The sequence below is a fragment of the Lycorma delicatula genome, chromosome 3 (assembly GCF_047948215.1).
Source record: "Lycorma delicatula isolate Av1 chromosome 3, ASM4794821v1, whole genome shotgun sequence".
Lineage (NCBI taxonomy): Eukaryota > Metazoa > Arthropoda > Insecta > Hemiptera > Fulgoridae > Lycorma > Lycorma delicatula.
The window spans coordinates 67,145,952-67,168,480 of record NC_134457.1 but is presented as its reverse complement, the minus strand read 5'-3'; the positions used below and the strand labels follow the sequence as shown (position 1 = coordinate 67,168,480).

Below are 22,529 nucleotides of genomic sequence, written 5' to 3'. Positions count from 1 at the left end.
ACGTCAATTTTGTACATTGTATATTTTCCGAATTGCTGGAAAACTGCAAAGCTGGTATGCCTACCCAAACCTGGGACACGTCTGCTCTTTCCCCTGAATTACAGGCCGATTTCCTTATTACTAGTATTTTCAAAGCTATTTGAAAGGATTTTCCTGGAGCAACATTTGGGAAAAGGAGTACGGCCTGAGCAATTTGGGTTCAGGGAGGGTCACTCCACGACCCTCCAACTGGTTGGAAGGTGTCAAAGCAGCTCTACACGCAGACGACACGGCATATTATTATGAATCCGGAAGTGATTACGTGATTACTCCAACGGTAATTGGATCTAGTAGAGCCGTGGCTCGATATGTGGAGAATCAAGGTCAACGATGAAAAATCAGTAGAAGTGATGTTCACATACAAGACACGTGCTCCAGCCAGGCAGCTAGAAATCTCAGGAGAGAAAATCCCCTTTGTGAAAACAGTCAAGTACCTGGGAGTAGCTCTGGACAAACGGCTTACCTTAGGAGAACATTTAGTCAGCATATGCAACTCCTACCGGAGAATGGGGCGCATTTCTCCCTCCAAATAACTAGGGCTCCGGTAGGCGCACTCCTGCTAGCCCATAGGTGCTGGTACCGAAAGGACTTCAGCGGATGGATGGACTGAAGGGGAATCACGCCGGGATTACTAGGCTCAAAAGCTTAGTCTCTCACGGTCAGAACCAGTAAATAAATTTCACGATGGTCCATACGGATAGGAACGCAAATTACCAAATCCGTCCATAAATAAAACTTAAAATTTATAACCGCCACTAAATAACCGATGAAATCCGCCCGATAATAGAAAGATAGAGCAACAAGGTACATTGTCCACGCTCGGCGATCTGTAGGGAGAAGTATTGAAACTTCTGCCATTCTTGCGTTCCGTTCCGTTCCGTGTGACTACGTAGTGAACATGAGCAGGTACTCCTCTCTTAAATATGAAATAGGATTTAGTAAGAAATATTTTTAGCAACTGACAAAAGGATTAAAATTGCAGAATAATGAAAACTGAAGGTATAATTGGTGTGTTTTTCTCCCACACGAATACCGGTAGCTAAACAAAAAGCCAACTTCGTAAGAAATTTATTCGATAAAAATTCGTGGCTTTCTCATAGCTTTTAATGCATATAATATATATAAATACACAAAATTGTTGCTGAAAATTAGCAGACAATCTGGGAGAAACAGATTTCATAAAGTTTAGGTTTTGTAGATGAATAATTACGTAAAAATTTGGAAAAAATTAAATATTTAAATTGAAATGAAAAAAAGACTTTAAAAACACAAATAGTTTAAAATTACCTGCTAAAATAGATAAAATTATTATTATACTAGATATTAAGATAGTATTTTTACAAAAATTAAAACTTATATTAAAAGAGGAAGAACTTTTAAATAAAAACTAATGTTCTAGTACAGTATAAGTTATACTAGAAAAAAAATATATATTTTTTTTAGTCAGTAAAAAGAATGAATTTTTGGCAAAAAAAAGAAAATTCGCTTGTACACAACATATTTTGAAATAAGAAAAATATTTTTGTTATACATGGAATGTAGTATTTTATGGAAACGAAAAAATGCCTTCAGAAACCCCAATAAGGAAAAGAATAGTATCTTCTATAAATATTACATCATAAAAGGATCTTAAAAATGCAAAATGAAAAAAGTATAAAATCCTTATTTTATACTTTTTTCATTTGGAGACGGCGGCAGACTATCAATACACGATGAACTCGGTTGATAGGTTCATGTTTAAGAAATAAGATTAGTTTATTTATTTTAATGGAAGGAAATATAAGCAGTAAAATGTTAGCTGGAAACAAAATATAAAGCAAATAATTATTTATACTGCTGTACGGAAATAGAGCAAATTTAAAGAAATGAAGATGCGCATCAGCCGTAATAAGAAATTGATGAAAGAAAAATCTATTAAATCCTTTACTTGAAGTTAACAAGTCTATACATTCCTGAGGTGGTCAATATCTTAATGATTTTTATGTACTGTTCAGAATAAAATATGTATTTATTCGTTTCGTCTTGTTCTTAGATTACGGATAAGAAAGTAAATCTTGAAGTTGACACAGCTAATATTTTCAGAAAAAATATTATATGCAATAGAAATTAATTTTTTTTATTTCCATTCAAAATTAAATTCTCTATCTTTTTTGCATGTATTGTTATTAAAATAAAAATAAAAACATTCAGCATAAATTATTTCGTACACTTGTTCATTCCGTCATAAAAGTACTACATTTTTATATGTCCTAAAAATTCTATGTTTATATCTATATTTATGTTTTAAAAAATTATTACTCGCAATAAATTTAACGTAGCCATAATAAATTAAAAATTTTCGCAATTTAGTAAATTGTAACCCAAAATTTCACAAACATTTATGCTGAACTACTTTTTTTTATTAAAAGATGTTGTTTATAACAAATTCTAGAAATAAAAAATTAAACGTTAATCTAGAATTCAAACGTTTTATTTAGCATCTCTTTTCAAATTTATTAAGTATAAATAAAATTTTATTTTCAAACTTTTATTGAAACTTTTGTCTAAAGTTTTGGTACGGTTATAATTCTTTCAGAACACAAAGTAGTTCTTTACTTAAAAAGCATTTTTAAAAATGAGTTATTGTAAATACACCGGGAAAAAATAAATATCACTTGTAAGAATTAGATTACTAAAGAAATTTTATACGAGTATTTGTAATATAAATATTTTGTAATGTGTGATTAACCAATAACATTAATGATGAACTAATAAAACCGATTAACAATCTGTATCTCGTACAATTAAATTCAAGGGAGAGATTTGCTAATTTGAAATTAATTAAATTCGCTACCCAGTCATCTTGTTGACAGCTAACATGATTAATAACCTAAAGATATTAAACGTCTACGGCTTTTGGGATACTTGAAATCTCGTATTTAGTTAAATGTACTGTGACTTCAAAAATAAAGTATTTTAACATGTTACTGTAGATAAGTATAAATAAAACATATTTTCAGTATTTAGATATAAAAGACAGAAATACATAAATCGCTTTTATAAAATCTTTTTGTTTTTAAAAGAACTAATCAGCCTTTACACAGGAGGGTTAAGTCACCACAAACACTAAACGACAATGTAAGCGTTCAAATACAATTCATTGGTTTGCCTTCCCCATTCGTCCGCCGCCTCGCTGTTCTTTTACTGCAATACTCCATTACAGCGTAAAATGAAAAAAATAAATTCATTGATTATTTTTAAAAAGTGTTTGTTACATTTCAAGCTACGCTAGCTAAACCAGGGCTTGTCATGAAAAGTTATAAAGTTGAAGCAAGTACAAAGGAACATCAAATTGTGGAATTCAAAGGGATTGATTTACACATGTTAGTTTAGGTTGATTTCAGTTTCTTCAGCTCAATAGATATGAGTGTATTAATAAAAAAATTGAAGGATCAGGAAATATTTCATCGGGTAAACATTTATCAATAACGTGAGACATTTTAGAGTTAAGATTTAAAATCCAGTTTTTATATTTCATTTTCTTTCCGTCCTGTTTTACTCTGTAAGTTATTCTACTTTCCAAGATCCACTAACTATCTAAATCAGTCTTTCCTTGACCGCAAACTGAACTCTGGAATATCATATTCTTATAAACTCCACCAAAATTTATTTTCTTAAAGTTCACCGTTTTAAAACTGCTGGACACTTCCAATTACGTTTAATAATCAATTATATCTCCGTACACTAATATATTTTCAATTTAAATAAAATGTTTTGACAAATTTTGAATGATTTCCATACATTCTAAAATCAGAACAACCAAATGGAAACAAAACTATGAATACGAATTAATTTTTACAATTGAGAGCAAACCACAGCATTGCTTTCTTAAAATATTATGAACTGAATCTAGTAAAAAGGTAATAGAGTTATTAACTGCGAACACAATAATTGTACTTATAATCTTAAAACTAAGTAAATGATAATATACTAAATAAAGATTATTTAAATATAATCTATGAGATACGTAATGAGAGATTCAGCTATACTATTGGATACGTACAGCTGTAACTGTATTGCTAACAGTATTTTACTAAAGCTATTTATACGAACAATTCTGTTGATGGTTAAATATGATTGCAGTATTGAATTCAATCTTAGAAAATGTTAGGTAATACGAACTAAAAATCTTTTCGGTATGCAGTTTTTTTTTTTAAAACGTTAAACTTATCCAAATCTACTCACTTCTAATCCGAGGGACCAAAATATAGCTCGAATTCCTGGAGGAAAGCTATTTTTCACTAGCACATATTTACTCAAGTCAAAACAAATAAATAAACAATAAATTGTATATAACAATAAATTGTATTAACTTTGGTAAAAATATCTCCTGGCAAACGGATGTGAGTAGTATTAGACTGATATCTAAAGGGGTTTTAAATTGACTGAAGAGGACCTAATGCTACTCTTTTTGAGGGACTGCTTGTATTGCGGTACAATTTCATTGCAACTGATTGCCCTTTCTCATCATTTACTTGTTTCCTTTATTCCTCAACCTTACTCTTTAGCAACTTTTAAGTTGTTTAGTAAATTTAGTCTTCCCTTTTTTCCCATTTTTGGTTCTGTGGATGTAGATCACAAACTATAAAATCTATGTATAGGATTAATAGAACTGTAGAGGTTGTACATCCAAGGTGTGATCTGATGAAGAACAGTTATTTGTTGATTTGATCGGGAATCTGTTTGCCTATCCTAACAGCCGAACCATAAGTACTGACACATCAAAATTTTTAATATAAAGGCTAAACTGTCTTTTTTTTTTGGAAACCATCACTCAAACTTCATTACATTTGTACTACACATCCTATTTGCATTGCTGTTTAAAACAATACATGTTCGTGAATATTTTATGACACCAACCCTTAATTCATAAAATTACACATTATTTACGTATTTCCGAGATATTTCAGAGTTCTTCACTAATTGGTACCTTAAAATATAACTCTTTTAAACTCCATTTATCTCTAATTTAGAGCTCAAATATAATATAGATTATTATACATTTTTTTCCAATTTTATGACAAACGCTACGATGGATTAATGTAAAATGTTACAACTAAATTTAAAAACAGATAAAAAATCAGTCAAAAGATACAATATTTGGAAGAAAAATCGAAAATGGTAACGATCATAGATTGCAGAAGTGTAAAAAGAAAGTATTTATACCAAAACTAAAAAAAAAAAACAAACTTAGTTAAAAAGAAAATTAAAATTGCTGAAATGGAAATGGAAACAAATGGAAATTAAATATATAATAAAACTACATACCAATTACAGATTTTTCTTAATTTAGTTAAAAGGATCAAATGTCATAAAAGCTTCATGATTCAGTGAATTAGGAAGAAAAGAAAAAGCCAATCGGCATAGTATTAAGAATGAGAATCTATCTCGAGTAATTTCTCCGATGATAATAATATAGGCTATACATAAATTGATTCTAAGTTTTCAAAACTCTACTTTTAATGAAGAGGATATTACATAACATGTGATGAATGGTTTTTAAATCAAAACTCAAAACTATTATCATAACATAAAGAACAGATTTCCATCTAATTTGAATGAAGAAGATTGTGACGGCGATATTCCTTAAGCTTAGATTATTTATTAATCTTAATCTAAAACTAATTTGATAGAAGTAAAGAACTTAATTATAATTATCACACAAAAACACGCGCACCGGTACTAGTGCGCAAGTTCTCTCGTTCACAGTCTCTTTCCTTTGAGTTGTATTCAGAGATGAGTACTCATTAAGAGTTGGATGAAATCGATATGTTTATAATGAGTAACTTACAAGTGAGGGGTGAGTCAATAAAATCCAAGCTCCATGATTGCTGAATTGAACAGAATGTATGACAAAGATGGAGATAGTTATGGTCGAAGGGTAATGTCTGCGTAGGTAAGGATATGTGTACTGTAGAAGGGCAAACATATCCTCATTAAGCATTTCCAACAGGTACAAACAATCTGACACACACACACACACACACACACGTGTGTGTGTGTGTGTGTGTGTGTGTGTGAGTGTGTGTGTGTGTGAGTGTGTGTGTGTGTGAGTGTGCAAACAAAGAGAGGTAGGTATAGAGAAAGGCAATCAAATGGAGACAATAATCACCGCTGCCTCTCAATATGATACACGATACATTTCATCTTGTAGTCAATTTACACAATCACTTGTAATATTGTAACGTATTACAATATGATATTATAATTTGTATATAGAAATATATTTATGTAAATACTTGGGCTGTGTAATTCTCATTATTAGAAATTTTCTAGTGAATAATAAAGTCTATCTGCATTTTAAAACAAGTAACCACTTCAAAGAAAACAAATATTGTAAGAGCACTGAAAAGTTATCTATATTTTTAAAACAGGGTCGTTTAATCAATCAAAATTTATAAAACTTATTTTTTTCAAACAAATTGGATTTTAATTTTTCCGTTGACTTTCAAAAGTTAATAGTAAGTTGCAAGAAAATCAGGGATGATCGTTTTATTCTTCGATCTTTTCCTGATTTGATAAAAGAAAGTGTGTTACATTTTATCATTGCGTTTACGTTCTTACAATTCTTGTTCGTAACAGAAAAATATTTCATATAAACCGCTTAATAATAACTAATTGTTGTTCGCCAGTTTAGTAAGAACTTTTGGAGACCAATAATTTTCTAATTTCTAGATGGTTTTAAATTATAGTTATTTTACAGGAATAAAATTCAAGTAAGAAGTCTTTTAATTTTAAAATTTAAAAAACGTGATTTGTTGATAACAATAAGTAGAATTAGAAAATATATTCAGTCACTAAATTGGTTTTAATTCACGAATAAGATGATGTTTTGTAGGTAAAACTACTTTTCGTTTATACTGTAAACTTTTCTACAAAATGATTAATTGGTGACCAATCGAATAATTAACTGTTCAAAATAATACGTAGTCTATTTACTGGATGATATTTTCTGGACATTCTATTTGGATAAATTATTTTTTATCAGTTTTTTAAATACACTGAAAAGAATGTTTAATACAATTTCATCCCCTTCATAATAACTGTTAATTTTAATTACTGTTTACTTTTTCTTATTAATCGTATCAGAAGAATCAAATTACTATCTTTCTTTTTCAAATTTTTTAAGTATTTAATTTTACATAAAAAAATTGAATTTTATGAATATCCAATCTTATATAATAGCTACTTCTTAAATAATGAGAAATGAATTAAAAAACCGTTGATCAAAAAAGGATGAAACTGATTGACGAAATAAAAAAAAAAAACAATAAGTCTATTTTTTTATATTATTTTAGCATTCCATACGATAGTAAGTTCGAGGTAAGTTAAAATTTTGTTCAAAAGAGGGTAAATATTTTATTTTAAAAAAAAATAACAATTTTTTATCCGCTATTATGAAGCAAATAATCAAGTTTCAAATTAATCTGCAAAAATCAGTATAATTATAATTTTTTTATAATTATATTATTTATTATTTTTATAATTTTCATGTAAGGGAGCTTAATCGGAGGGTTTTTGGAAAGCTGGTAAGACGGCGTCAGCAAAAATTGATGAATACCGTACATTTTTTTACTAGCACAAGTTTACAAATAAATAAAAATAGCTTGAAATTTTCTTGTTACCGTGTATCTTTGAATAACAAAATAAGGCACTGCTACTCTTCTAACACAGACTATAACTAAATTTGTTTGTTATCTGAACAACGTTATGAAACTATGTAATGTAATATAAGAAGTATAGCGGATAAGTAAAATTTAATAAAGCCAAGTATGAGGAAGAAGAGTTTCGTTCAACTTTGCCTAGCTACGTAAAATTTAGGACAAGTTGAGTTAAAACTGCTTTCCAACACGAAATACAGTTTTGTTTAAATGTATGCAAAGTGAATTTCTTTCCTCAATTTTCAATTCAAAGACGTTATTTTATTACTCTTCACTGTTACAGTATTCTTCAATTAGGCAGTTATATTTCCAATAAATAAATAAAATAAAATATTTTACAAATAAATAATAGGTAAATACAATAAGAAACGAACATATTATATATAAAAGCGATTGTTATAACTTCAGGATATTATTATACAGTCTATAATGATAAGTAAATAAAAGATGTCTTTGTTGATCACAAACTTTTATTTCTCAAAGATAAAATGTATGTCGTCTTAACGTGAATATGAAGTATCATTAAAACGAGAATTTTATAGCAAATTTTACACGATCTGTACATTTTAAAAGCCATACATGAGACTGAAAAAATTTGTTACGATGCCGATTTCTGTCACGTTAATTTACCGCTCTTAAAATTTAAATTAATTGATTCCACAGTGATTTATTTATTAAATGAATTATCCTCATTTATTTTATTTATATGCTCAATCAAACGGATCACACCTCTATACTTCATTGATTTAAGGAGCCTTGCTTAAAATTCGGGTCCTGAACAAGGAAAATGTTATTTTAAAACCGTATCAATTTAATTATATTTTAATGGTTCGACTTAAAACAATATTCAAAACTTATCCAAATCATAATTCTTTTTTAATGAGTTATAGACATTATAAATTGTAAAATTCAGTGCAATATTGTGTGAAAATTATTATTTATCTTTATCATTAATCTCTTATGTAAAAGAGAATATCCTGACTGATTCACTGACTCATAGTCAACTATTGTAGGTAGAGTCTTGAAATTATCAGGGCACCTTCGTATCTTTAAGTAGGCGTGCAATAACAAAGGATTTAACGAAATTTTGATTTTAAGGGGTTCAAATCGATAAAAACTAAATTTCGTGTTAACGAAATCTGTTGGACCTGTTTCATGTAACGAAATCTGTTGGGATCTATTCGACGTAAAAGCAACATACGCTATATTAAATATTTTACGATTCCATAGTGAAAAATCGAAAAAGGTAAAAGGGAAGAAGGGTAAAATGGAAAAAAATAAAAAAGGGGGAAAAATGGAAAAGGAAAAGAGAAAAATAGAGGAAACAGGAAGGGGATTAAATAAATTTAATTAAAATTAAAATAATATTAAATTAAATTTAAAATAAATAAATAATTAAATTAAAATGTAATTAAAAAATTAGAATATGTAAAGCAAATAATTGAAGATGTCAGATGCAAAAAAATTGGTTGAGGTTAAAAGCGTAGGTAAAGCATGGAAATGAAGCAATTCATTACATCTGTCAAAAAAGTAATATTAATACATCGTGTGCGCGCGCAGAGCGTCAGAATGAGTGTATGAGTGCTCTAGAAGAATGCCGTTAAATTTTACAGCTGTATTTAGCTGTTTAAAATAATGAAAAAAGTTCATAATAAACATGTGTCCGGAAAAGGCTTTGTTTTTAAATTAGGAATAACAAACAATTTTACCATGATTTCTGCTTAGCGGCAAAATTAACCTATAGCGAAATTCATCGAAAATCGACGAAGAAGGGGGAAAGGGAAAATTCGGAAAAGGGAAAAATCTAAACAGGTAAAAGGGAAGATGGTAAAAGGGGGAGAAGGGGAAAATGGAAAAAATAAAAAAAGGGGAAAACGGGAAAAGGAAATGCAGAGGGAAAAGAGAAAAAATAAAAGGGAAAAGAGGAAGAGGGAAAGGGAAGTAAGGGAAAGAGAAACTGGAGAAGGAAAGGGAAACGGGAAGGGAGAGCGAAGCGGGCCATGACCCTCTGATCATGACGGGAAGCGCAAGTAACCAAAGAACACGGGCGAAGCCACGATGGGGATGGTAGATTTGGGATTGTAATAAATTTTTTGTTTATCTTTATTGGAATTTTATATTGAACTATTTTAATTCATTCATAAAATGGCTTGGTCTAACAAATATTGTTCAATTTTCTTATGTTTTTTTTTTGTTTTCCTTTATTTAAGTTTTGGACAACAATTCATTGTTTATCGTATATTCCTTCAGTATTTTTCATAAAACTTTTTATTTACCGTTTTATCAGGATTTAATGAAAATCTAAATATAATATTGTTGATTAAATATTTTTTATTTATAAAAAAATAAGTTTGCTTTTAAAAATGCATTGCGAGTGAAGCTTCATCTATATTGTGGGAGAAGTTGCGACAGGGTAGGCTAATTAAAGTTAATAAAAGAATATATATGTATGCAATTTGTACGCGCGCGCGAGCGTGTTCCCATAAATAATAATATATTATAATAAAATGATGTACTTTTAACTACTTTAATAAAACTAAATTAAGAATACAAAGTGCATACAAGGTTTAAACGTGTAGTAAAACAAGCTTAACTTCAAACAATTTAGTATTCTTTCATGTTTATTAATTAAAAGCAAAAATTAATCTAAAAAAAAGAAATAAATTAATTTGATAAAGAATTTAAAAACCGATAAATCTAAAACGTCAAAATCTTCGATATTTTGTAGATTCAACATCGGTTTCATTATATATACTACATATATTTAAAGTATAAATCTTTAATTTTCAACTGCCCTATATATAAAGAGATTTTTTCACAGATTGAGGAAAAAAGGAATAACAATCGCCCATTCGTTTTTGTTTAAAAAAAAAAAAAAACAAAATGTTATGATAGCATTTCCGTAAATATTACGCCAGAACACGTGACTGTACAAACGCCAAAACAATAAAATTAATATATTCACGTAATGATAATAATAATAGCATAAAGTAATTATGTGAAATGAAGTTAGGTGCAGTACTGAAACAAGAACCATAAAGTGAAACACCAGAGGCAATCTGTTTAAAAGCCAACAACCAAGGCAACGGCAACGCAACGAACAAACGTCTATTTAAGCGAAAGTGAAATAAATTAAACGCTGTTCATATTAATCAAAACTACTTGGCAGTACCATTAATATGAATGTTTATGTATTGTTAGAAAACAAACATCAGAGGTGAAATTGTTAACAGTTAACAAGGACAAAGTGTTGTTTAACACCACCAGTTTCCAGTTATCCCCTTCCCTGGAAAACTTTCATGTCATAAATTTTTATCTATTTATATATATTTTTTTATTTACTTCTACTTTTGATTAATAAATTGGATATGGTTTAAGAAAAATATTTCATACGATTATTAGTTTAAACTATTAATTTAATTTTTAGAAATATTATTGACGATAAATCCAGTTTATTAGAATGATTTTAACATTTTCAAAATAAAATTATTATTTTACTACTAACAAAATATAATTTTTAGTTTCCTTACCATGCACAAACTCTCTAAATATTTACATATAACTGTTCCATTGATTAATTTTCTTCTACGGGATCATCAATTTAGCCGACTTTTATAATTTTTGAGTCAGTTTCATCATTCAAATCCTTTCTCTTAGAGTCAATCTGGTAACAATTTTTCTCTTCCGGATAAATATTATGTTATTTATTTATATATTATTAACATTTTATAAGAATATTTATGTTTACTTACTGTAATGTGCAGGAACCGAATTGTATGATGTGAACAATAGTAATAGTAGCTTTTTTTTGTAGAAAGAACAGCCTAGCCGCGTTCACTCATATGAATTAAACAGTTGTTAAATAATGTTGTATTTTTAACCAATATACATTAAAAGAAATGTTTCAATTCGTTACGTGAGGAAGGACTATCAGACAGCAATTCTTAAACTTTTTTATCTGGGAAAGAAATGTTGGATTTAAAACCAAAAATGTTTAAAAATTATCTTTCTAAAAGTCCATAGATATAATAATTTAAGTTTTAATTACTAGAGAAGATTTAATTTATATATATATCGTTTTTGAAATTAGAAGAGCATATCTTTTATAATCAAATATCATAACATTAATGACTTCTATGACTTCCAAATAACATGAGAAATGTGTAAAATATTTATCATTTAAATTTTCGAAATAAATGATACTTCATAACCTAACTAAATGATGTTTTTAAGTACAAGGTGAGATCGGAGACCGGAATCGGAGTCCCAGTGGGGAGTTCCCTTCTGAAAACTCCTCATTTGCGGCATGGCATACAAAAAAACTAAGTCCCGGCTGGCTGGGCGGGGCCTTGCATCCTTCCGAGGTAGTTTGAAGCGAAGGCACCCCCCGGAGTTGAGTTTATGCTTAATTGCGTGTCCGGCTCCGGGAGGCAGGCAAACTACAGATGAATAAAAAAAAAAGTGCAAGGAGAGAAACTTCGCCATCAAAATAAATAATAATAAAACCACAAAAAAGAAACCTGAAGGCCCAATATTCAATCTTAGTGAAAATTAACTAAACTGGAGCCCAATTTTAATTATTTATTTAAACTAATATTTATTTGGTGTTTATGTATAACAGGTTAACTGCAAGTATATGAATGCTGATTAGAACTTGAAAACTCTCAGAAAAAGAAATGCTGATTAATTTTCTTTCTTCTCACATCTCATGCTAAAAAAAAAACACCTTCATGATCATACTATGAAGCCAGAGAAAAATTGGCAGTTAAACGTGCAGGTGTTTAACAATTGATTCAGTGGTCAACATTATAATCAACTAATAAAAATGTTTATTCAAATTCTGATATGAGACTGACGAGATTATTTTTTAAAATAATTACTACATACAGTTGACGGGTTTTCATTCAGTAAATAATATGGCCGGGACGGGATTGAAGTAAATCCTTATTATATTTACTACTGACAGAATTCTGCATTTCCTTAGAAAGAAATAAACTGATTTTTAAAAAGTTAAGATCAAATCTATACTATTATATAAAGATAGTTTTTGTTTGTTCGGGATAAACAAAAAACTGCCAGATAAATCGCAACCAAATTTTTAACCTTGTTTCTTGGTGTAACTAAAAAGCTTTGTAGATATTTCATCTTGAACAACTTCGAAAAAAAAAATATATATATGTATGTAGTAGTGGATATTCGTCGGCTGAACCACATACTTTATAAACTGAATTAATGAACTGTGAACTGTGAATGTCTATCACTGTGTGAGCTGGTTTTGAACTTAATGATTGTTAATATCTACGAACCAATATCTAGATTCTTTGAAATTACGAGTTTCAAGGGTTAAAATAGATTTTTGAATTTTGTTGAAATCCTGTTACTTTTTTAATTTCTCGGTAACAAATGAAGAAATCAACCTGATTTTTGGCGAGTGTAATCTCCAGGTCAATAAAGCAATTTCTAGATTTTTGTAATTCGACCTTGGAAGGGGATGAAGAAAGGCAAACAGAAATTTGAACAATGGATTATAAATTTTCCAATCCCGTCTATAGTGAGATATTCACTATATTTGGCTTGCAAATACACTTCAGATAAATATTTAAAAACTACTTTCGGGTTTTTTTTTTTAATTCCGATTTTTTTAAGGGGTGCGAAGGTAGACGAGCTGTGGCTCAACCAACTCAGCAACATCCACCGTTACTGTATGTGTGACTGGCTACACCTGCTTCCGGTTACTTGACTGAAAAACATAAAATAAAAAGATTGACCGCTACAGGAAACGCAAGTAACCATATAGCGCGGGCGAAGCTGCGATGGGGAATTAGTCTACAATAAAAGGCGTATGCAAGTAAAATAAAGTTCTTCATTATTTTCTCCGAGATTAAAAAAACTCATATTCAATCGTAAATGGGCTTGTTTTCATTTCTATAGCGCAACAATTTTGTAACTAATGATACATGATTTCTGTACTTATTGAAGACAACTTTATAAGTCCTTTGTTTAAGTTACTAAAGATCATGTAAACTGTGTTTCATTACAAACAATAATTATCAATAGCTACCAATAAATTAATCTATTTCTTATTCATTAATGATTGTTATTTATAGCTGTCTCATAATAATTCTGTTATTTCCTTTTCTAAAACCTATTTAAAGCCTTCTTTCTTCTCCTGTTTAGCCTCCAGGAATTACCGTCCAGGTATTACTTCAGAGGATGAATGAGGATGATATGTATGAGTGTAAATGAAGTGTAGGCTTGTACAGTCTCAGTTCGACTATTTCTGAGATGTGTGGTTAATTGAAACCCAACCACCAAAGAACACCGCTACCCACGTTCTAGTATTCAAATCCGTATAAAAGTAACTCCCTTTACTAGGACTTGAACTTGGAACTCTCGACTTCTAAATCAGCTGATTTGAGAAGACGCGTTCATCGCTAGACCAACCCGGTGGTCAATTTAAAGTCTGTCTTTTAATTTCTGCAATTAATTTATCTCAGTATATTACGTACTTTGTCTTGTTAAACAGGCAACTTAATAAGAGTAATGAATAATTAATAATGATTTAATAATAATTGTTAGAATCCAATAAATCATTAATTGAACTATTAATTAATGATATACTATTGAGAATATTCTATGATTTGTTTGATAAGTGGAGGAATAAGTTGTTTATTGTAATTAATTGATGGTGTAATGAATAATCAAAATAATTTAATTAATCAATCAAATTCATAATCGATTTTTGCTTCTTATGAATTTAAGTTCTGAACTATCTCCTATTTATTTCCCCGATGCAACTATCTTCAACTAATGAATATAATTGAAAAGGTAATTAATTTTATTTTATTTTATAGATTATGCTTCATTTGATTTCTGCAATCAATTACTTTAAAATAATCTAACTAAGGCATTTTATGTTTAAATCATAATCCTGAATGTTAAACCACGAAATAGTTTACAATAATAAAGCAACGGTCGGTAATCAGTTACTGATATATATGATAATTCTATATTACAGTATATTTGATTACGGTATAACACACGCTACAGCTAAAAATGAATAAAGATTAAACAAATAAACAGATGTACGGGTTTGTGCGTGTATGTGTATACATATGAAACATATAGAGAATGTATCATGAAGTTCTCCCGGAACTTTCAAAACCTATTCTACTTGTGAATATAATGAAAAAGTTCATGTAAACAAATGTCCTAAAATATTTCGTTTGCGAATTACGGGTAGTGAAAGATTTCGCTCAGATTTCAGCTACCTCGGTAAAATGAAGTCGTACTGAAATTATAAGGACGTTAATTAAGAGGTAGAATTAGCCATTTCTTATGGTTTTGACCTAAAAATTGGTGTGAGAACCGTATCTGCAGTAGTTTTTAAGAAATCCCGAGTAAAACCAATGAACTGGGGTTAAAAACCGTTTTTTTATATTTGACGTTCAATAACTTCATTAAATGGGTAATAAACACATAAACGTTTAACAAAAAATTGTAGAGAATTTAATTCTGAACAAATTGGCGTAGATAAGTTGAAGAAAACAAAGAAAAATTTGAATTTTATTTAGAAAAAGTACACTACACCAAAGCGCATTATACTACCAGCTTATAAAAAATGCTCAAAAATGAGCCCACCATTTTCAACACATTTCTCGGCACACTTCTTTACTATTATTGTTGCTCTTTTTAGTACTTCAGGATTACCCTTAAGTTGCTCAGCCGCATCCAAAATTCGGACAAGTAATTCCTCACGAGAAGATATTTTCATTTTATTTAAAATATTTTTCATCCATTTCCAGGCGCAAAAATTTAAAGGTATTAGATTGGGCGACTTTGGTATTCAGGAATTTGGACTCCCATGACTGATCCATTTCTCAGAGTAATGACGATTTAAGCGAGTAGAAACGGCACAGTGAACTGGGGAGGCGCACCATCGTACTGGAAGTATACTTTGCGCCTCAACGCTAGAGGAACATTTTCAAGCAGCTGCGGCAATTCTTCTTTGAAGAATGTTCAGGCAGACCTTAGCATTTAAGCGGCTAGGTAATATGAATGGTCCAAACAGCTGATTGTTAAGAAAGTGTTACTATAACTTACACTAAATCGGTGTTGAAATTTGCATTCAACCGTTTTACGAGGATTTACTTTAGAGTTGTCGATTTTTATTCCACCAGTAGCAAAACTCCAAGGGAAGCGGACCGTCTTCTGGATTAAATGTTGAACTGACTGTTTATGATTAGGACAAAACCTGTTTTGTTTAAATGTCCTCTAAGCTATCAAATGCAAAACTCCAGTCCGCTCAGAAAGATGTCGTGTAATGACGCCAGTACAGCGCTGAACTACACCGATAACAATTTTATTAATAACGGCGTCTTGTTGAATGATCGTTTGTAACTGGTTAGAATACTAGGTAGTGAACTTGTTTCCCGAAGATTGCGAAAAGTTGCGCTAATTTTTTTTGGTTCTGGAATCCTGCAATTCGGAAAACGTATTTCATATTCTACTGCAGCATTTTCATTACACACACTAAAATGAATACCGTATCAGTGTATTCCTTTGCAGTAAATAAGTACGGCGTTACTTATTAAAGCGTAACTACTTACAAAAACAATAACTATGACACATGGCTAGTTATCAAACCAAAATCATTACAAAGGATATAAGTCTTAGGTTAGAAATTCAAGCACAATCATAAATAGAAATTAAAACGTTAAACAAAAGTCGGATAAATGCACCTTAACTCATATAAAAATAATTTAAATTAGTTTCATTAAAAATAAAAAAAATTATCGATACTAAATATGGAAATGAACTCGATTGCCAGTTCTGGACTTCGCTATTACTAATTTTAACCGATTAGAAATAAAACTGTCAATCACTTCAACTTGTAAGTTTTACTCTGCTAATGCATTATTTCATTTTATAAAACATAAAAATAAAATACTGAAACAAAGCTGGATGAAATAGAAATTCCTCTGGGTTAAAAACGGGCTTTGGAGATTGCTTCAGTTAAAATTACGTGACCTACATTTGTTTGCATAAAATTTTTATTAGATGTGTGGATATCACTGGCACGATCTGTATTTATTTATAACCAATTCGTTCCACCTTATTGTTTATTTATAAAAATAACAAAAAAATTACCACAAAAAAAATTCTAACTACGCTAGATTAAATAGTTTCTATAACATAATAAAAAATAATACAAACTAACGAATAAAAAATAACAAACTAATAAAGACCTTATATAGTAAACGATATCTAATTGTTTTATAATTATTTATTTTTAAATCCCTTCCTTTAGCTCATTAATTTACTTCACCTTTAAATTTTATTTTATTTTATGAAATTACAAAATGAATCGGCGAGAAGAATTTATATCTTATTTACAGGACTTCGAAAATTATCCTATTTTCCCCTTTCATTAGAAAATTAAAGACTTATTCTTCGTTTCAAAGATAATGTTTTGCCAAATTTCAAAGAGAAAAAAATTTATTTTATACACTGCGAACAGAGAACTGAAGAAAGAAAAATTGAAGCTGCTTACAAATGTGTGAATGAGAATTTTATTATAAAATGTTTGATATGCTAGATACCTATTTCGTGTTTCTGCGTAAACGTTTACTGATTGTTTATAATAGTAAAATATTTTACTTCGTATTATGTATAATTAAGTAATGAAAGTTTGGTTATCTTAAAAAAAAGAAACATCATTACTACTATTCAGTCATTTTCAAATCCCTTTACCATTCTCAGCATTAAGAAAATCCCTATGTTAAACTTACCATTGAAAAGAGGAAGTGAGGTGTGAAATGAAAGTGGCACCTTGTTACTTTTCTCACTGAGCTGAATATAATTTTGAATACCAGAACATCAATTCCACTGAAATACAGGTGATATTTATCACTCCCTCCGCTATAAAAATACAAAAAAAAAGCTGGCAATACAATGAACAACATTTCTCTCAAAGAAAATATATTCTGACCGATACTTCTATTACTTAAGATACTGTACAAGCTTCACACTTACAAGAAAGCTACTGGACCGTTTTCAGTAAAAAACATTGAATTATTTATAAGTACTTACTTTAATTATGAATTATAAAATGTTCATCTCATTGAATTCAATTAAACTTCTTTCATTTTTAATAAAAGATATCTTGTTAATTTAAAAGTAGAACCCCAAAATTGAAAAAAAGAACAAAATAAATGATACATCTTTCAAATATTTTTTAATTACCAAAGCTCTTATAATATTTTTTTTCTGAAATCGTCAAAAAATCATTTTCTTGGAAATAAGTGAAGTCTCATAAATACATATATATATATATATATTTTTTTTTTTTTAAGAAAAAGGAACACTGTAAGTTATATACTATATACTCATTAATTTTTTTTTTTTTTTAATTTCCCTTAATGATTAAATCTGTTTTAACTATCTACAAAACGAGTTGTTAAGCTCCGTCTCAGAATTTAGAATTTTTAAACAATATATATATATATATTTTTTTTTTTTAATTTTATATCATTTACTGTTGTAAAACGTTCTTTGTAGGATATTTCTTTTTAAATAAAATAATCGCAATAAGTAAATACTTTTTCAACAGAAAGAAAAATGTGAGATATAAAATGCTTAAGATAAAAGCATCCTAAAATGTTCCAGTCGCTTTAGCTATTACGAAGTAAACAAAGAAACAAAAAAAATATAAGTTTCTAGAAGGGTTGATGTCACATCCATCCCACCTATAGCTAGAAAAGAAAATACAGTTAATTTCTGATATTCGTAAGAAAAAGTTAACATCTATTAATTATAAAATCATAATATTTTATACAAAACGATACATAAAAGAAGAATTAAAAATATATATAAGCTAAAACTGTGCGTTACTACAGTCATTATTTTGTAAGCAAAATGTGTACGTAAAAATTTAAAGAATGCATTTCAAAATTGTAAAATTTATTTCATTTTGTCCTGTTTTCACTTTCCGATCTCACTTTGAGATACAATATAAACTTCAAAAGGACAATTTCGGAGATTTTTACTTCAGAAGAACTATGAAAAATACTGCTGTTTAATAACAGAAGAATGCATTCTTATGAGTAGATTGAAGATTGTACACTGAAAGCAATTCTGTCTTTCAAAAATCTATACATACTCTTCAGTCCGGAGAGTTACGTCATGTAATAAAAAAAGGTAAAAGAATAAAATGAAAAGTTGTTACTTTCAAAGAAGTTGTACTAACCATAACTTATAAAAAAAGATTTCTTTTTAACATTAAGTTTTAGAAGTCGTCAAATCTAAAATACTGAAAAAATTCTAGAGAAAAATGCTTAGTTCTAAGTAAAATTCTTCTTATTATAGTAAATAGTTTCTTATTAATTTATCGAAGAATTTTATGTAATATCTACGTAATATTATATATTTAAAAGTAATCAAGAAACTATTAACTTAAAAAAAAAGCTGAAAACAAAGTTGTAATACTTTCCTGGCATTGGTTATTTATTTTTATATAGTAGAAAAATAATGATACGTGAAAAAGTTAGCTACGGTTTATTTTTTGCGGTGAGGGTAATTTAAGATTTTATTTTTATTTATTTTTAAACAGATAGATGTACAAAATAAAAAAAAACACACTGGTAGTTTGTAAGACAGAGACGAAAAGTCTGCTTCTTCATAAAATTAAGAAAAATAATATAGAGAAAAAAAGAAAACATACTGCTACTGATCGTGGGCTAAGCCTGTATGGGATGCAAAAACACTCCATGTAATCCATATCTACGTTTTAATTTCACATTATGTAATCAACTAAAACTAATATTATTGAATTTTTGCTCAAAAATACTTTGAAGAACCAATGTTAAATACTTGGAATGGATCAAGTAATATAGATATATCATTATGCAATAATAGACTGTTGTTAAACAATCTGGGTGACAAAAAAACCTGATGTGGATATCACACGACTTCCTTGTAAGCGTATTAAATTACAAATACACATATTTTTTAAATGAAAAGTACAAACAAATTTATTTAATTAATAACTTCCGATATTTTTTCATATTTTTTCTTTTATTATTATTATTATTGAATTATTATTTATCGTGAAAATGTTTTTCAGTGAGAGGTTAATAATTATTAATAAATATTTTCTTTAAATTAAAAAAAAAGTTAAAAAAAGGAGTAAAGTCTGATTCGAACCGATGTGTCTTCCCCTTCTAAGATCCAAATATTTAATTAATTAAAATTCCATTTGGCTATAACTCTGGAACCAATGAAAATAAGTACTACTTATGATATATTGTTGAAAAGCTCTCAATGGTAGAGCTTATTACTGCAGTTAAAAAAATAGTATAAAATTCATTTTTTTTGTATTTTGGCTTTTCTTGGACACTTTTGGTTCAGTCACTTGCAATCAAAAAGGGAGATGCACAACTAGATGTTACTATCCTAAATCCAAAATTTCAACATCCTACGGCTAATCGTTTCTTTTGTTATGCGAGATACAAACGTACGTATAGACGTCTCGTTAAAACTAGTCAAAATGGATTCAGGGATAGTAAAAATTAATATTTCCGTTGAAATCGAAAACCGAAATTTTTTGGGTTCACAAAACTTCCTTTACTTCGTACAAGGAAGTAAAAATACTTCAAAATATTTTTAAACTGTCTTGTAGCCAATGTAAGTTTTGATTCGAAAATATAACTTTCATTTTATCAGGAAAATGTTATACTTTCTGTGCAAATGCAAAATAATTATCAAAATCAGATTATTTTATAAAGAGTAAGATCCTAATTTATTTTTATAATCTGCCGATTTAAGAATCTCTCCTTTTAATGGAGTTCGTTAAAGTATAAAAATGAGCACAATTTTGGCCGATCACTACGTACAGTATACTCAAATCCGAGTTCAGCATATAATAATAAAATTTTATATAAAATAAATTTATTCATAAAACTCTTTTTAGACGATACATGTTTTCTACATTTTCACGGTTTTTATCACGTTTCATAGGTATTCGAATTCTCAAAAATTGAACTATAAAATTGTATATAATAAAATTAGCCTTTTTGTTTGGCTTTGATCAAGCAAAACAAAGGAAATACATTTTGTTACTTTCTAAACATTTAAGGAAATATCTGTTTTATCTTTTTTTTATCGAAGTGCACGTAAATCAAAAATCTTCGTAGATTATTGAAAATTTCCCAATTTCTACAATACTTGTAGAAATTGTCAAACTGAAATACAGAAATTTCAGTTTGAAATAAAACTGAACTTCATTAAATGATATAACATGTTGTACAACACAACTGAAATTTTCTGAACAAATATAATTAGATGTGTAGAAAAATTTATTGATAAATTCAATGAACTATCAGCAACTTAACAAGTGAAAATATATAGACATAGAACGAAAAAACTTACACTTTTGTTGTTATATCTGCAACCGCTTTGATTAGAGTGGTGAAGTATTTACACCTGCAATAGAAAAAAAATCATGTTACTATTTTACTACCAAATAAAAACAACAACTATGTAAATAAATGAAAAGAATGAAAATGAAAAACTGTTAATTACAAACGTTTTACTTTTAGAACTTAATAAATAATAAAATAATCTAAATCATGCAATAGTTATTCTTTTTTAACTATGAAAAGTAACTTATTTTTTCAGTTAATATTATTTTTTTAAGTAGTAAGATCCTACGATAATAATTATCATTATATGGAACGACGAATCGAACACTCTGGGAAGGTTCGGTCGGTTACTGGTGTGCACTCTCCTCACCACTGGTCTCTTGGCTGTGTAATAGTTTTTTAATGTATTAGTCAGTCGCGAAGTTATGTCCGAATTGAATGGTCGTGTGATCGAAATATTAAGCCAACTCTACTCACATGAGTGTATATTATTACATTATAAGTTAATTATTACAATTGTTTTCCGTATTTTGTTATTATAGTTATACATGTTAATCTTCAATAAATTAGTGCGTTTCGTTCTTACACGCTATTTTATTTATGTCATAATATCGGCCCAGGGATTGAACTCAGTACCTTTTTCTTTCTTTTCTTTTTCTTGTTTAGCCTCCGGTAACTACCGTTTAGATAATTCTTCAGAGGATGAATGAGGATGATATGTATGAGTGTAAATGAAGTGTAGTCTTGTACATTCTCAGATCGAGCATTCCTGAGATGTGTGGTTAATTGAAACCCAACCACCAAAGAACACCGGTATCCACCATCTAGTATTCAAATCCGTGTAAAAATAACTGGCTTTACTAGGACTTAAACGCTGTAACTCTCGACTTCCAAATCAGCTGATTTGGGAAGACGCGTTAACCATTAGACCAACCCGGTGGGAACTCAGTACCTGTTTTATTTTATCTATACAGTCTACAAATTATTGTCTTTTTTAAGCATTAAACAACATTATTTCAAAAATAACATAACGAATTTTCAAAAAACAATATAAAATTTTAGTAAAATTATAAATTATAATTTTTTTTTTTAGCAATAATTAGTTACAACTATTTATTTAGTTCACAACCAAACATTATGTAAAAACACTAATACCACTTTTTAAATGGAATATTAAGCTTTTTTTTCTGAAAGAATTAGTTTGAAGACAAGTTTTTCACCGCAGGTTAACTACATAAAAAAATAGACCCGAATAAGTACACGGAATAATTGAAAATATATCTTCAGAGAAATTTTGATTAAGAAAAGCATTAACTCAATTAAAAATGATCAAAAGGCTACTTTATGATTACAAATGTATTATTTTACT

At 28.9% G+C, this 22,529-nt stretch overlaps 1 protein-coding gene across 1 annotated transcript in view; it reads right to left on the bottom strand.

Moving 5' to 3' along the window:
- The window catches only part of LOC142320908 (limbic system-associated membrane protein-like), a 1,137,362-nt gene that overhangs the window by 858,563 nt on the left and 256,270 nt on the right, over nucleotides 1-22,529 (bottom strand). Inside the window, exon 2 of the mRNA XM_075358890.1 lies at nucleotides 21,168-21,221. The gene's annotated coding sequence lies outside the window, so the exon portion shown is untranslated. The remainder of the gene's footprint in view (nucleotides 1-21,167; nucleotides 21,222-22,529) is intronic.